Below are 13,464 nucleotides of genomic sequence, written 5' to 3'. Positions count from 1 at the left end.
GCTTTGTCATGAATTAAAATGTATCCTGCATGACTACTAAAGAGTGATTCACTTGAATTTTTCATACCCTGTGGAGTACAAAGGATTTAGCACTGAAATGTATTTTACCCAGCTAACCATTATCTCTGAGGTTCAGCAAGAAGATTGTGGTTTTCCAGCATGGATTGTAAGTTTGCAACACAAACCTGAATTGTGCACACAAAAGGTTTCTTGGGGCCTGTTTTCTCTGTGCTGTCTTTGCTTCAAAAGTTGAGGTTGGGGCCCTTGGCTTTTGTGCTGAAAGACTGGAACTTTCTGAGCTAAAAAATAACAGTTTATTCTCCCTTTACAATTAAAAAAAAAAGGAAAAAAAAAAAAAAAGACCAGGAATGCTTAATAAAATTATATGTGTTAAATGTTGTCATTTCTTTATATAAAAAAAACAGGAAACATGGTGGTCATCCTATAGAGGCTGGAAGAGGTTTCCTAGATTATTTGAGACTGCTTGGGAAGTAAGGTAGGGTAAGGTATTTCATAAACATAAGTACTGATGCTATTGCTTGGACAAACTCTGTTTCTTACCAGGTGGCTCTGCATATCACTATGGAAATAAGTTGCTATAGTGGGAGTCTTGTTTACTCTTTGGATGATTCTTCTCTCTGTGACTTGTAATTGCTAAGTGGTGGGATGCTTCACTCTAGCACAGGAGAAGCACACAGGGCAAATGAACAACGACGGTAGGCAGACCAATTCAGTCTGTAATATTTTCATCTTGCAAAAGGCATGTTTGAAGTCAGTATTTCCATGGTAGAATGGAAGCAAAGTAACATGATTTAAGATATGAGATTTCCTAAACTGAGGAAAAAATGGACAGGGTTTTGATCTTCTTAGCATTATGTAAGAAAACTGATTCTAGTATCTCGCTTAGCTTTATGGGAAAACTAACATGGATTCTGATCCTGATAAAAGAAGAAAAGGATCAGATTACTAGAACAGTAACTAAAGATAAACTACATAATGGTAAATAACTTATGCTTATTTTGAAATAAATATTTTTGTGTTGCTTCTGGGGGGCATTTATTTAAAAACTGCTGGCACAGAATGGGATGAGATGAATGTAATGTGGCATACTAATTAAAGGATAAGATGACGATGATGATGTAATTGTTAATGTTAAAAGTTACTGTGAAATTTAAACTCAAGCATTCAGAACAGAGAAATGACACCTAGCACTGTAATTCTTTCCTAATGTCATGTAACGTCAGTCTTGTTTTAAACTTAAGCCTGACCCTGCTGACTCTGCCAGTACAGTCAATACTTCTAACCATGTTACCAATACACATTCTGGGGGTTCAAAGTCATTATCGTGGCTTTGAAAAGTTTAGGCTATGTCTGTATGTATTTTAAATTCTTCTTTGGGTGATTCTTCCCACATACACAGATGAGGTTCCTGTATTTCAATGGAGGAAGATATGTTTCAGTATTGTATGGATAGTTATTAGAAAATTAAACCTTGAGAAAAAAAATGGAAGTAAAAATTCCTCAGGGAAAGACAGTAAAATTGCCGGTATGTAAGATAGGAAGTCATTTGTCACTTGGAGAAATCCAGTACCGGTGACTGAGTGGAGGCAATTAATAGGCGTCTAGGCAGCAGGATGCATATGCATCTACAGGAGAAGGAGTTGACTCCAGCTGCATGTGGATTGCAAACGTGAAATACAGACAGTTTGTTGAACAGAAGCAAAACATTGACATCAAGCATATGTGGGAATTCATGCAAATGATAAATTTTTTATTTTATTTTATTTTTTTTTTTGCCTTTGGATCTTGGAAGTTCTACTCTAAGACAAAGACCATGCTATTTTGCATTCAGCAGAAGTAAGCTGGTGCAGTACAATTATGCTTAACAAAGGTTGCAATCAGTTGTTGACAGGGGTAGGTTGCAAACTGGAATCCCTTTTGGCTTGGTGACACTGGTAGTCCTGCAGCCCATCATCAACTTCCTATCACTAACCTATACTGAAAACAGAGCATCCTCTAGCTGTTGGCTAGCTGTCCCATGCCCTCTTGTTGCCACCCCATTCATGTTTTCCTTTCCTTTCCCATCCATTTTGAGCATACTCTGAGATATTGCCCATGGGGTGTCCAGAAAACACTTGTATATGACTGGTTATTTTCATTGTGGAAGGTGAGAATTCACAAGCCTATATAGCTGCATTGTGTAAAATTTCTGATAAGGATGGCTCTAAGATACCTGTTTAAATCTTGCAGTTATGATAATGTATTACAAAATATTTAAAAAATATAGCTGTCCTTATTGTGTTGGATAGATTTTGTAGGTCTTTAAGACTATACTTGTAATCTAATTAATGCCAGGCTAATAGCCAGATTGTTAGCTCAGTTCCTGGCATGGTTTTGGCATGTGCCAATTAGCACATTCTCCAGAAATGCTTGGATCCCATCCAGAGCTCAGCTTCTGCTGGGCACTGCTCCTGGGTGGCAGGACCATCTCCTGTCTTGGAAGAGTGAGAAAGTTTATCTGTAGGGATCCAAGCCAGACCAGGTTCCTTGGTCTCAAGGCCAGAGGATGAGCCTTGACTTCTTCTATTTGGTAATGTAGTAGTAGCCTAATATTCCTAATTTGGTTTCCAAAGGAAAATGTCAATGACCCCTTTCATGATAGAATAGCTCAGTATTGCATAGAGTAAGTACAATGGGAGAAGATCCATCTTTGAGGAACAAAGTGAAGTATGCTTTATATACTGTTATACAAAATAACCTGTGTAAAGGTCTCCCTTCATGTAACCGAAGCTTAATATGGAACAGTGTGAAGAATTAATGACAGAGAAAACATTCATAGTACTATGGAGCAGCTGGGAGAAATACCTGGGGATAGTATTCCCTGGCTGGGTCCTTGTCACCACAGATAGGCAGTAAATCCAAGCACTGCAGCTGAGAGGAGCGAGGTAAAAGAAAGAAGAGTAGCAGCAAAACAAGGGAAAATGATACCACCTCTTTTGTCCTTTTGCTGCTCTCTTCCAATTCTGTGATTGATGTCTCTGCTGGGAAACCTGTAAATGAATGAAGCCATTTGTTGGACTGAGCAAATCAGCAACGATCAACAGCTGGACACAGTGGAATGGAAATGTAATAAAGACTTCTTTGTGAATTGAACTTGCTTCTTTGCAAGTTTTTTCTTGATGCTGCCTGAAGTGATCCAATGAATCATGATGTTTGTCACCAAAGAAAACGTCAAGCCAATAACTAACCATAAAAAAAATAATTTCTTTATTTTCTTTATTGAACATAAGAGAGACTAATCCTGATGGGATAAGTGAGTTTTTGGCATGTGTGTTCAATTTAGAGGACTTGAATTAAAGCCTGTGCATATTTGCAGATTGAACAAGGAGGAAATACTAATCTGGTAATAAAATCTCTTATTCTAATATGTGCACAACAGTCAGAAGATAGGTCTGGTGACAGAAAGTAAAAAGTTGAGATAATATGATTTAAAAACAAAGAAATGGGTTGTGTTTACTGGATTTTGAACAGAAAATGGAAAATACACAAAGCATATTTTGAATAAATTTTAATTTGATGGAAAATGGCCAAATGTATTTCAACATTTGTGGCACTGCTAAGTACTAAAGGTATCATTTGGCATTTAAAGTCAATGAGTGTATGAGTGCATCATAAAAGAGCATACCCATGCAAAACATTTTGATAATCAGCAATACTGCATGAAGAAAATTATATGCACAACAACATAATTTGATTTTTGGTAACCCAATTACATTTTTAAAGTTAACATAGTTCACTGAGAGCTCTGTAGTCTGCCTCTGCTCAAAAGGTTGTTCAACTCATTATCATCACAATTTTTTGAGTAATAACAATAAAACATTTGTCTTCTACATACAAAGTGCTGGTGAAAATTGCTGTTGCTACCAAGTGTATATGGAAATGAGATTCATTTGGTTTTATGTGGTTATGTGCAAATATAAACAAAAATGTAGAACCATAAATGTCTGCATTAACCTCTAGCTTGAAGGTCTCTCTCAGCCTGGAGGGAATGTTGGATAAAAGAAAGAAAATTGAAATTGAAATAAAATGTAATTTTTTAAATGTAATATAATTTTAGACACTACCAAAACCATGGAAATAAATTAATATTCACGTTAAAGCTTTCTCTAACTAAGCTTTTTAAGCAGAAGGACACCACAGACACATGGAAATGCTACATAATGGATTAGCGTTAAGAAAATGAAGTCCGTCTTTCAGATTCAAGTTGCTTCCCCTTAAAACAGGAACATGAAATGAGAACAATGAAAATAAAAATAAAGCATTAAATAGAGAACTCAAATTTAGGAAGATACAAGAGGAATCATATTTTTTCTCCCAAAGAAATAATTCCATCTTCAAGAGAATGTAAATCCTACATTGTCAGCCTTGTTAGTTGTTCATATTGCCATCATGCTTAAGAGTCCTGCTCCAAGAATCACTCAGCTCCTGTAGAGATTTTATTTCTGGGCATTCTTAAGATGAATAAATCATTGAGCATTGTATATAAAAACCACAGAATAAAAAGTCTGCCTTTTATGTTTTTTTTTTTTTTTTTTAATGTAACATTCTAGGCCTATTGAATTCATGAGATTTTAAGGTAGCATGAAATAGTCTTTAATAAGCTGCAACACATTGTGACTCCCTGGTCCCTCTATATTACTTAATGGTCTTAGGTCTTGTTGCCATTAGGCTAAATTGAACAAATCCTTGGAAACTTACTTTGTTAACTGGGAGGAAAGGGGCAAATGTCATTAATTAGTCGTTAATTGTTTTTGCTTTTCATATCTCACTTTACAGAATCTCTAAGGGGAACATACTGAACACTAAATATATTTTAATTAAAGCAGAGAGAGAAAGCCATAGCGTCAAGCTGAAAGAGAAGAATTTTACTTAGTTCTTCAGAGTAGCGGAGCTTTAAGACAATTTGCACTAGGAGGACCATTCTAAAGCTGATATTCTTAGGGCTTTCAGCTGATCAGCAGTCATAGTGTGTGAACTGCTTGCACCATATCTAATGCCAGCTTGCTTGAAACAAAGACCTTAACATTAAAAACAAAAATACAGCAATGTCTACCAAACTTCAGAAGTTACCCTCTTTGCAGACAAAAGTGTCTTCCTTTTTTTCCCTCAGCTTGTGAAATACCTGGGGCTTCCCAGGCTGCTGGAGTGGCTTTAGCTCATCACAGATGGTAGAAAACACAGTGTTCGGTAGGAAATGAATGATAGAAAATAAATCTCTGCTTGTTCTTAATTATTGTTCATTCTTCAGAGGCCTTAATTTGGCAGCTCCCGAAGTCATTGGTTATTCCTCGAGAATGCTCCCCTGCTGTGCTGTGCTCTGCTCTGTGGGATGGGATGGGATGGGATGGGATGGGATGGGATGGGATGGGATGGGATGATGGGATGGGATATGATGATATGATGAGATGGCGTGCATGTTGGAGTGGATTTTCTCATCCAGGGGCTCTGGATGCTGTTTGTCCTTTTGTTCCCTCAGATGATAGCTGCTTTCTACTGCCTACTGCTGTGAGGGGTCAACTGGTGATGTCCAGCTACACGTCCCGAGGTAAGCTGTCACACTGCTTATCAGAGCCATCATTTATTTTGCCATGTTTCAGAGTCCACTGATGAGACAGTGCTAGAAAACTCATGCAATAATCACTGCCTGAGTATTTAGGCATCGAGCCTCTAACACCTTTCCACTCCAGGAGACAGATGGATAGTCAAGTGCCAAATGTTAAAATGTATGTTTTTATTAGTGGCCACTTCCCTGAGAAATGTGCAGTTTGCATTTTTTCTCAAGAAGTACTGAGCCTGAGAATCAAGTTTAATGTTGTTTTTAATAGAAAGGTCAGTGGTGGCTGGCTGTATTTCAGAAATTCCTATGTGAAAAGATTCAGCTTGTCTCTCAACAGAACTGCCGACAAGCAGTGATCCAAGCCCAAGAGAGGTCAAGTTCAGCTGCCCAGGGGATCACGATGGCTCAGACTGTAACAGGGATTTCTAAAAAAAAAAAAAAAAAAAGAGCTGTGGTATTCTACAGACCAGCCAACCATGCCTGCTGTCTGTGAAGAAAGGGCTTTATTCAGTCTGAGATTTGGCACTGGATTTTCTCTGATACTCATTATTCTTCAGCTGCTCCTGAGCACCAGTCCCTGCACTGGTGCTCCAGCCCCACCTCTGCCCTGATGGAAGCTCTGCTGTAGTCCGGCTCTCCCCCACCCTCTGGCCACCAGCAAACTTTGATTTGATTAGCTTTGATTTGCTTACAATTCACTCTGAATTCACTGTGATGCTGTTTGTACCTTCCTGTTCCAAGCAAATGCCCTCAGCTCAAGCCATCACCTCGTCTTGTGGCAAATTTGCTTCATTGGAATCTGGGGATCTCCACGCAGGGGTTGTTTTGACACTGAAGCTCATGGCACCATTTGTAAATTATAATACTCCTCCTTTAGAGGAGTGTTTTTATTCTGCTTCTTGATTGCTTTCATTTAATAGAGATCTTTTCCCAGCATTTTTTTTCATTTGGGGAATGGGCATCATATTCCCTCCCTCACCACAGAAGGTAGGTTTCGGACAGGTGAAAATCTCCTCTGGAGAGGTCTCTGATATATTCTGCTCAGATTTATCCCACGAATCTCCCACCTTCCCTGCTGTTGCAATATCCTGTTTTGGATCCTAGGCAATAAAGGAGCTACATTACTTTCAAATGTTTTATTCCCAGAAAGGTTCATATGAACACAAGGGCATGCAAGGTCAAGTCCTTGCGTGTGGTCCTGCCAGCAGCTGCTGGTTAAAGATGCCACACTCGCATGGGGGGAGCAGAAACCCTGTGGGTGTTTAGAGAAAAGTCTTTCCAGAGGAAAATTGGTTCTTAGAGGGTAAGCAAGTGTGATTACGCTCATCTTTCTGTGGATTATTTTCTTTTCTCCCCTCTCATTTTCCCTCCATTACAGTGATTTTCTTCCTCTGATTCTTTCTCTGATTTCTCTTCTGAATTTCTGATTTCTGATTTCCCTTGTCATGGAAAGATATATGGCAGTGGACGATAAATATATTGTGCATTGAAAAGTAGCTGATACTGTATGCCAGCCAGGGAGATGTTCTGCAGCACTGGTTTGTCCTATTGGATTTGACCCAGGGACACTTGAGTCAATCAAGCAGCGCATTATCATTTCAAGCTCAGGGAGAGATACACTATTAATCTAAGTGAGCTGCAGTCAGACTTGACAGGAGGGGGACAAATCCCTAATCAATCTTTTAATCACCCACCTGGGGTGGTTTGAATGAAGTCAATTAAGGGATCTTTCATCAGCAGAATAAGCTGTACTCAGCTAGTTGTAGAAACATACGTGAGATCTTCTTTGTGAAGATGTCTTTATAATAAAACTAGGGGTATTTTTTTTCTTCCCTCATTCATTTCATGGTCTGCTAGGGTATTTGTATAAAGTTTCAAAAGAGTATGTTCAGAAAGATGTAATTGGAAAAAAATATCTCATTCTCCAGAAGTGCTGTAATTGATTAAGAAAACACCAAGCAGTAAAGAAACAGGAATACCTAATATTTATTTTCATAGACCTGCTAGCTGTATACGACATCACAGTTAAACAATTCTGTGAAGTGTTAAAGGACTGCTTTTGCTATCCTAGATAATGAAGAAGTGTATGGTAAGAGAAGGACATTTATCACTTGCTTTTTCTCTGTTGGCTTTTCTGATGTATATCTTTACTAATATTTTGTATTCAAAATTCCTGACTGAGCTACTGAAGCACAGGATGTCCATAGAAAGGAAAACTAGGTTGTCATTTCTAAACAGAGTTACTGTATTTTAACTTGTCAGGGTATGCATTGAAGTCCTGAGTGCAAGGTGATTCTTTCCCATTGAGTCTTGAACTGTGTCATTTGCTTGTTGAGACTCCATGTTTACAGATCTGTGAACATATGACCTGTTGTGCAATTGATTTGATTTTGAAAAAAGTAAGGCCACCGTGTTGTAACCTGTAGTGTTTGTCATTCCTGTAGTCATGTTGATCTGAAGTACAAAAACAGCTGAATCTTAAATCTGCCTGACAGTCCCACAGCCTGACCTGCAGCATGACCATGAAAATGTGATTAAAACTAGAAAATACCTTCTCAGGACATCCCTAATGGATCCTCTGTTAGTGAGAGAATCAAATTGGTGAAAATTTCAGGATTAACTTGTGAAAACACCTCCTTTGGTGTGGTTGCTGGACTTCTTATGCAGCCTCGCTTTAAGAGCTTTGTTGGGCAATATGTTCCCTTCATTCTCTTTTGAAATATGTCCTGGGTGACACTGCTGTCCCTTCTGCACTGGGAGGGATCACACCTCTACACCAGTCTGTGACAGTGTTTTCTCTTCCACAAGAGTCATTTTGGTGCTGCGTTAGGGACTTAGTGGTAAAGGTTGAGTTGAGCTGACACTTAAAACATAAATTTTTATTTTCTTCGCTACTTAGATGTTAAAATGGACAACCTCACCAGCTCCTGATAATGTTGTCTCCCACTCTTATCTCTGCAGATGTCTGAGATAAATTTCAGCCAAAACCTACTTGAGAGGGGCCTGACCCTGCAAGAGGCGCAGGATTGAAACGATGTTTTCTGTAAGACACTTGGGCACACTTTTGGCATTGCCTTGTGTGGGCAGCTGAAACAACTTCCTTTTTGTCTTAAGTTACAAACCAAAGCCCAGAACTGCAGGGATGGTTGGAAACCTGACTTGGACACCTGAAAACCATCAGTGCTGAAGCCAGTGGGTGTCATGCAGCCAGTTAGTGTTTGGCATCGCTGTGCGTCCTTGGGTGCATAGCGAGGGATGGCATCCAGACAGCCAGGGAGCTGGCTGAACGCAGTGCCTGCTGTATGCACTGGCCCCATGCTGCTGACAGCCCAGAGCTAATGGACTTTAAAAAAGGAACAGACCTCTTCTGGACTGCTGGACCCACACCCTTGCTTTTGCAGCAGTTGTTCTGGTTTGGATATTTTAATTCTAAAATAAGAGGTATATTTGCTGGTTGCTGCACCTGGCAGTGGGGCACTAGCTGCTATTTCAGATTTTGTTGTCCAGCAAGCCAGCATATGGGATTTCACCCTGTTTCTGTTGAAACCACAGGAGAAGACAGAGACCACCATGAAGCCCAGCTCTCTCAGAAAAATAAACATCACACCACAAAGTCCACAGGACTGCAAGGAGGGAAGGTCAATTAAGGCTTATAAAGGCAAAGTCCCTTTCCAGTTCTTCTGGCTTATCTGCTTCTACTTGCACAGGCGTTCATGTATGCAGGATTACTGGCCCGGAGGAGCCATGAAGCCACTGTGTCTCCTCTCTCAGGGCCACCTTCAGCACAAAGGCTCCCTGGATGTCCCCAGGCTACTGGTGTGACCTTGGCTGTCCCTACAGGGACATGCATGCTGTGCCTGGGATGGATCAGAGAAGTGGGCTCCTTTTGCTCTGCATTGCTTGGTGACATTCCCAGGCTGTGCTGTTGCAGCACAATGTTAAGTAGAGCAGCCTCAACCTGCCTTTGATCCTGGGCTCAGGTTAGGTCACAGCAGTACCTGAGAGTGTCTTACAGCACCCGGGACAGCCCACATCCCCTGACATGTCCTCACTTCCCACTGATCAGAGGTCAGCTGTGTGCATGCCCCCTGTAACCTCTGGGTCTCCAAGGGAAGGAGATGGAGCCTGTGGACCAAAGGGAACCTGCATGACAGCTCAGTCCCTTCCCTTTACAGTCAGCTGGGGCACCAGGGCATGGGAGTCCAGATACAGCCTCCCTCCCTCACTGTCTCCAGACTCAGGAAAGAAAGATTGCCTTTTACCTTTTACAGGTGCAGTTCTTACAGTCAGAACCCTAAAAGCTGGACACCTGTATGATTCATATGCATCTGGAGGATGTTGCTGCCCTCCATTTTTACAACGGCTCAGATGGCAGCTGCCTTCGTACAGGTTGGAAGAGTCACTGGAGTGAATGAGTGCCATGATTAAACCTTTCTTCTCTTCCAGTCCCCAGCAAGTCTTTGAATCGTGAGGAGATGATAATTAATGCAGCACTTTAAATAGCTTTTAAGAGAAGCAATTCAGGTTGCATGTAGTAGACATAACTTTCATAAGTATATGGAAAACAGATTTACTCTTTAGGAGAAGGTTAAATTTCATTCTTAATTACAAACGTCTCTTTTTTGTATAACAATTTTAAAATTATAACTCCCTGAAGAATAAATATTCCATAAGACTGGATAACAAGGCTAAGTCTAATTTATGCCATTTAGATGCAAATGATCGTTCTGGTGTGTAAATGCCCAAAATCAAGTGGAAGGTAGGCAGACACTGAGGGAAAAGAAAAGCAATATGGAAAATCTTAATTTTTAATTAAGGTAAACGTTTCAAGGGTTCAGATCCTCAAAGCCCTTTCTCATGCTAGTCCATTGACTTCACTACAATCCTCTCATGAGAGCCCATGTCAGTGGGGTCATTCCCATGAGAAGACTGTTTTGAATTAATGTAGCTTTTTTATTCTTAAGCAACAAAAAATCTGAGATGATATGTGCAGCTGACTTGGGATTTTTTGGAAAGTAGAACTGCAATAAATCAGACAGTATAAGGGAAATCAGAAGATTAAATAAAGCAGCAAAATGTTTATTGGCAGCATGGAGTCTGCTTCAGAAGACTATTTTAGAAGTGTGGAGTAGATGTATACCACCTACCAGACAAGTTTTTAAAAGACTGAAAGGAAAACAAAATGCTGTCATGATCAAACATCAAGGCAGTAGAAATCACTAAATGGCATTAAAGGCATCTTTTAAAAAGTGGAAGTCTTATCTGAACAAGGAAAAATAGAAAAGAGAATAACCTCTAGCAAGTTGAGTGTTGACCTCTAATCAAGAAGGGCAGTGAAGATTTAGAGAGGAAACCTAGTAAAGTCATGAAGGCCTTTATAAGTATAAAACCTTTCTCAAAAACATCAGGGCAGGAAGCTGACTAGAAAGTCAATAGGGCCAATATGTGATGAAGGTGTAGAAAAAGCACTCCATTAAGGCAAGACCTTGCAGCAGAAATAAATGATGTGTTTCTATTAGTGCTGGTCACAAAAGAGGTCATTGACTCCCAGTGGCGTCGTTCATTGCAGGAGATGAATGTGAGAAACTGATTGAAGCATCCACAGGAAGGGTTTGGAATAAGTCAGTAAACTGAACCTAACCAGTTCCCAGGACCAGAACTAATTCATGTAGGAGCGTCAAGAGTATTCTGATGCAAAATTACAGAATGGGAACTGCCCCATTTGAGTTACTACATAAACCACTTATTTAAAACACCATAAAAAAATGATTTGCCCCATTTGAGTTACTGCATAAACCACTTAGTTAAAACACCATAAAAATATAAATAAAAATAAAAAATAAAAAAAATTAAAAAGGGGGGAGGGGACATACCAGTCTTTACACAGGTATTGAGGAATAATCCAAAAAACTATGGACTATTAAGTCTGCAATCCATACCAAACAGATCAGTAGAAGCTATTTTAATTGCCAGTCATAAGGAGGTTCTTTCTATGGGTCTTGGTCTGTATCACTGGCCAAAGATGTCAAAACAGGGGTGTGATACCAAAGAAAAGATGTTCCTAAGCACAGAGATGTAGGGACAGCCAGACTGAAGTTTCACAGCCCACAGGAAAGCCTTTATTGCAGGTATGATACACAATGAGGAAGAGCATGTAGGGCTGAAAGACTTTCAGAGTTCTCCTTGTGTTCAGATACTTCATGAACGTGTACGTAAGAACAAAATCCCAACATGCCTTGATTTCTATCCAGTGCGCAGCCAGGTTTTGCTGGCAAGAGTCCCTTAGCAGCGAAGGGACTGCCATTGGTGCAGCGTGAGCAGGGCAGGCATAAGGTACAACACTGTAAAGATGCACTCTGAGGAAATCAGGCTTTAAGGCTTTGAGAAAGACAAAAAAAAAAAAAAAAAAGAGAGAGAGAAAAAAAAAAAAGCCTTCTCTTTGATGAAAAGACAGAAGTGTTTGGACAAAACAGAAGGTTATCTGTGGGGTATCACCTGGCTTCTAACTATGCCATTTAATACATTCATAAAGGATAGGGAAAGAACAGGTGAATAATGAAATGGTTGATGGTAATGCAGATAAAAAAAGCAGAACAGTTTCTCAGAATGGTCTTCTCTCACATTAGCTGTGAAGAGTTGCAGAATTTACTGATTAATAAAATGGCAAATAAAAATCAATGTAAATAATTATAGGCAACACATACAAGAAAAAAAATATATAAATACATACACAGTAAAGGATTTGGAGAGGGACATTTTATCAGGGAGTGTAGTGATAAGACAAGGAGTAATGGTTTTAAACTAAGAAAGGGGGGATTTAGATTAGATGTTAGGAAGAAATTCTTTACTATGAGGGTGGAAGTGCCTTACTATGAGGCACTGGAACAAACAAGAGTTAATGGCCATGGTGCAGTGCAAAACCATGATGTGTCTGCACGTCAGCGCTGTGGATAAGGCCCCAGGACTACAGGCTGCCTCTGAAGAAAGGACTTGCAGGTTTGATTTTGCGTTTATGTCATTGGGGTTTTGTATTAAATGGTGCATATATGCAAATTTCTAACAGCTTTGTAAAATTTTTGGAGCTGTTATGTCAAAAACAAATTCTGAGGCTCTGTCCCAGGAGCAATACTGTATGCAGGCTCCTATGGTCAGCTTAATTGTAGGTGCTGCGACCCCTGCCTCTATAGGGAGGGAATACAGAGACAGCCCCTGCTCTAAACTGCCAGCTCAGCTATGCACTCAAACCATGGTCAAGGCTTGCAATTGCTGCTGAGGCCTGAGGATGTGTGTTTTGGGGGAAACCTTTCCTCAGGATGTGGCCTTCTGACTTCATCATGGGATGAGAGTTTTTTCATTGTCCGTCTTGTTTGGAGAAGGAGTGAGGAGAGGGCAATCCTTCTGGAGTGTGCTCATTTCCTCCTCCATCAGGGTTACAGTCCTCAGGTGTTTGACCTCTGTCAAGAGGGACGAGCTGGGCTCTCAAGTCCAAGTCAGCAGTGACACTTGGGCTTTTCTCTCACAGACGGCCTGCAGCAAAAATGTGTGCTCGTTTTATTCTGCTGTTCAGTGCATACCTTTCTCTCTGCTTCTGTATAAATGTAATGACCTCTGGAGCAAACATTTCTCTGATTACTATTACACAGACTACAGACAAATTGCAGTAAGTCTGTGCTCCAAGTCCATTCTAATGTCAGAGGTTTTTTTTTATTTTTGCTAGATTATTTTACTTAATCTAGAGGTTTGAGTGATTGCACCTAATTTTTCTCTTATTATCAATGGTAAACTCTTGCAAAGGAGTGGTAAATATAGAAATATTATCTGGCTAATAGCCCAGATGGATTAGCTAG

General features: G+C 40.0%; 1 long non-coding RNA gene across 1 annotated transcript; it reads left to right on the top strand.

The window, feature by feature from the left end:
* The first annotated feature begins 4,753 nt into the window (after positions 1-4,753).
* Positions 4,754-12,898, top strand: LOC125182535 (uncharacterized). The gene is made up of 3 exons (XR_007162527.2): positions 4,754-5,247; positions 5,537-5,605; positions 8,579-12,898. It is a non-coding gene; the product is annotated as an uncharacterized lncRNA (long non-coding RNA).
* Positions 12,899-13,464: the final 566 nt, after the last annotated feature.

Source organism: Anser cygnoides, chromosome 2, assembly GCF_040182565.1.
Source record: "Anser cygnoides isolate HZ-2024a breed goose chromosome 2, Taihu_goose_T2T_genome, whole genome shotgun sequence".
In the NCBI taxonomy this organism is placed as follows: Eukaryota; Metazoa; Chordata; class Aves; order Anseriformes; family Anatidae; genus Anser; species Anser cygnoides.
This window is presented reverse-complemented; position numbering and strand designations above follow the sequence as displayed.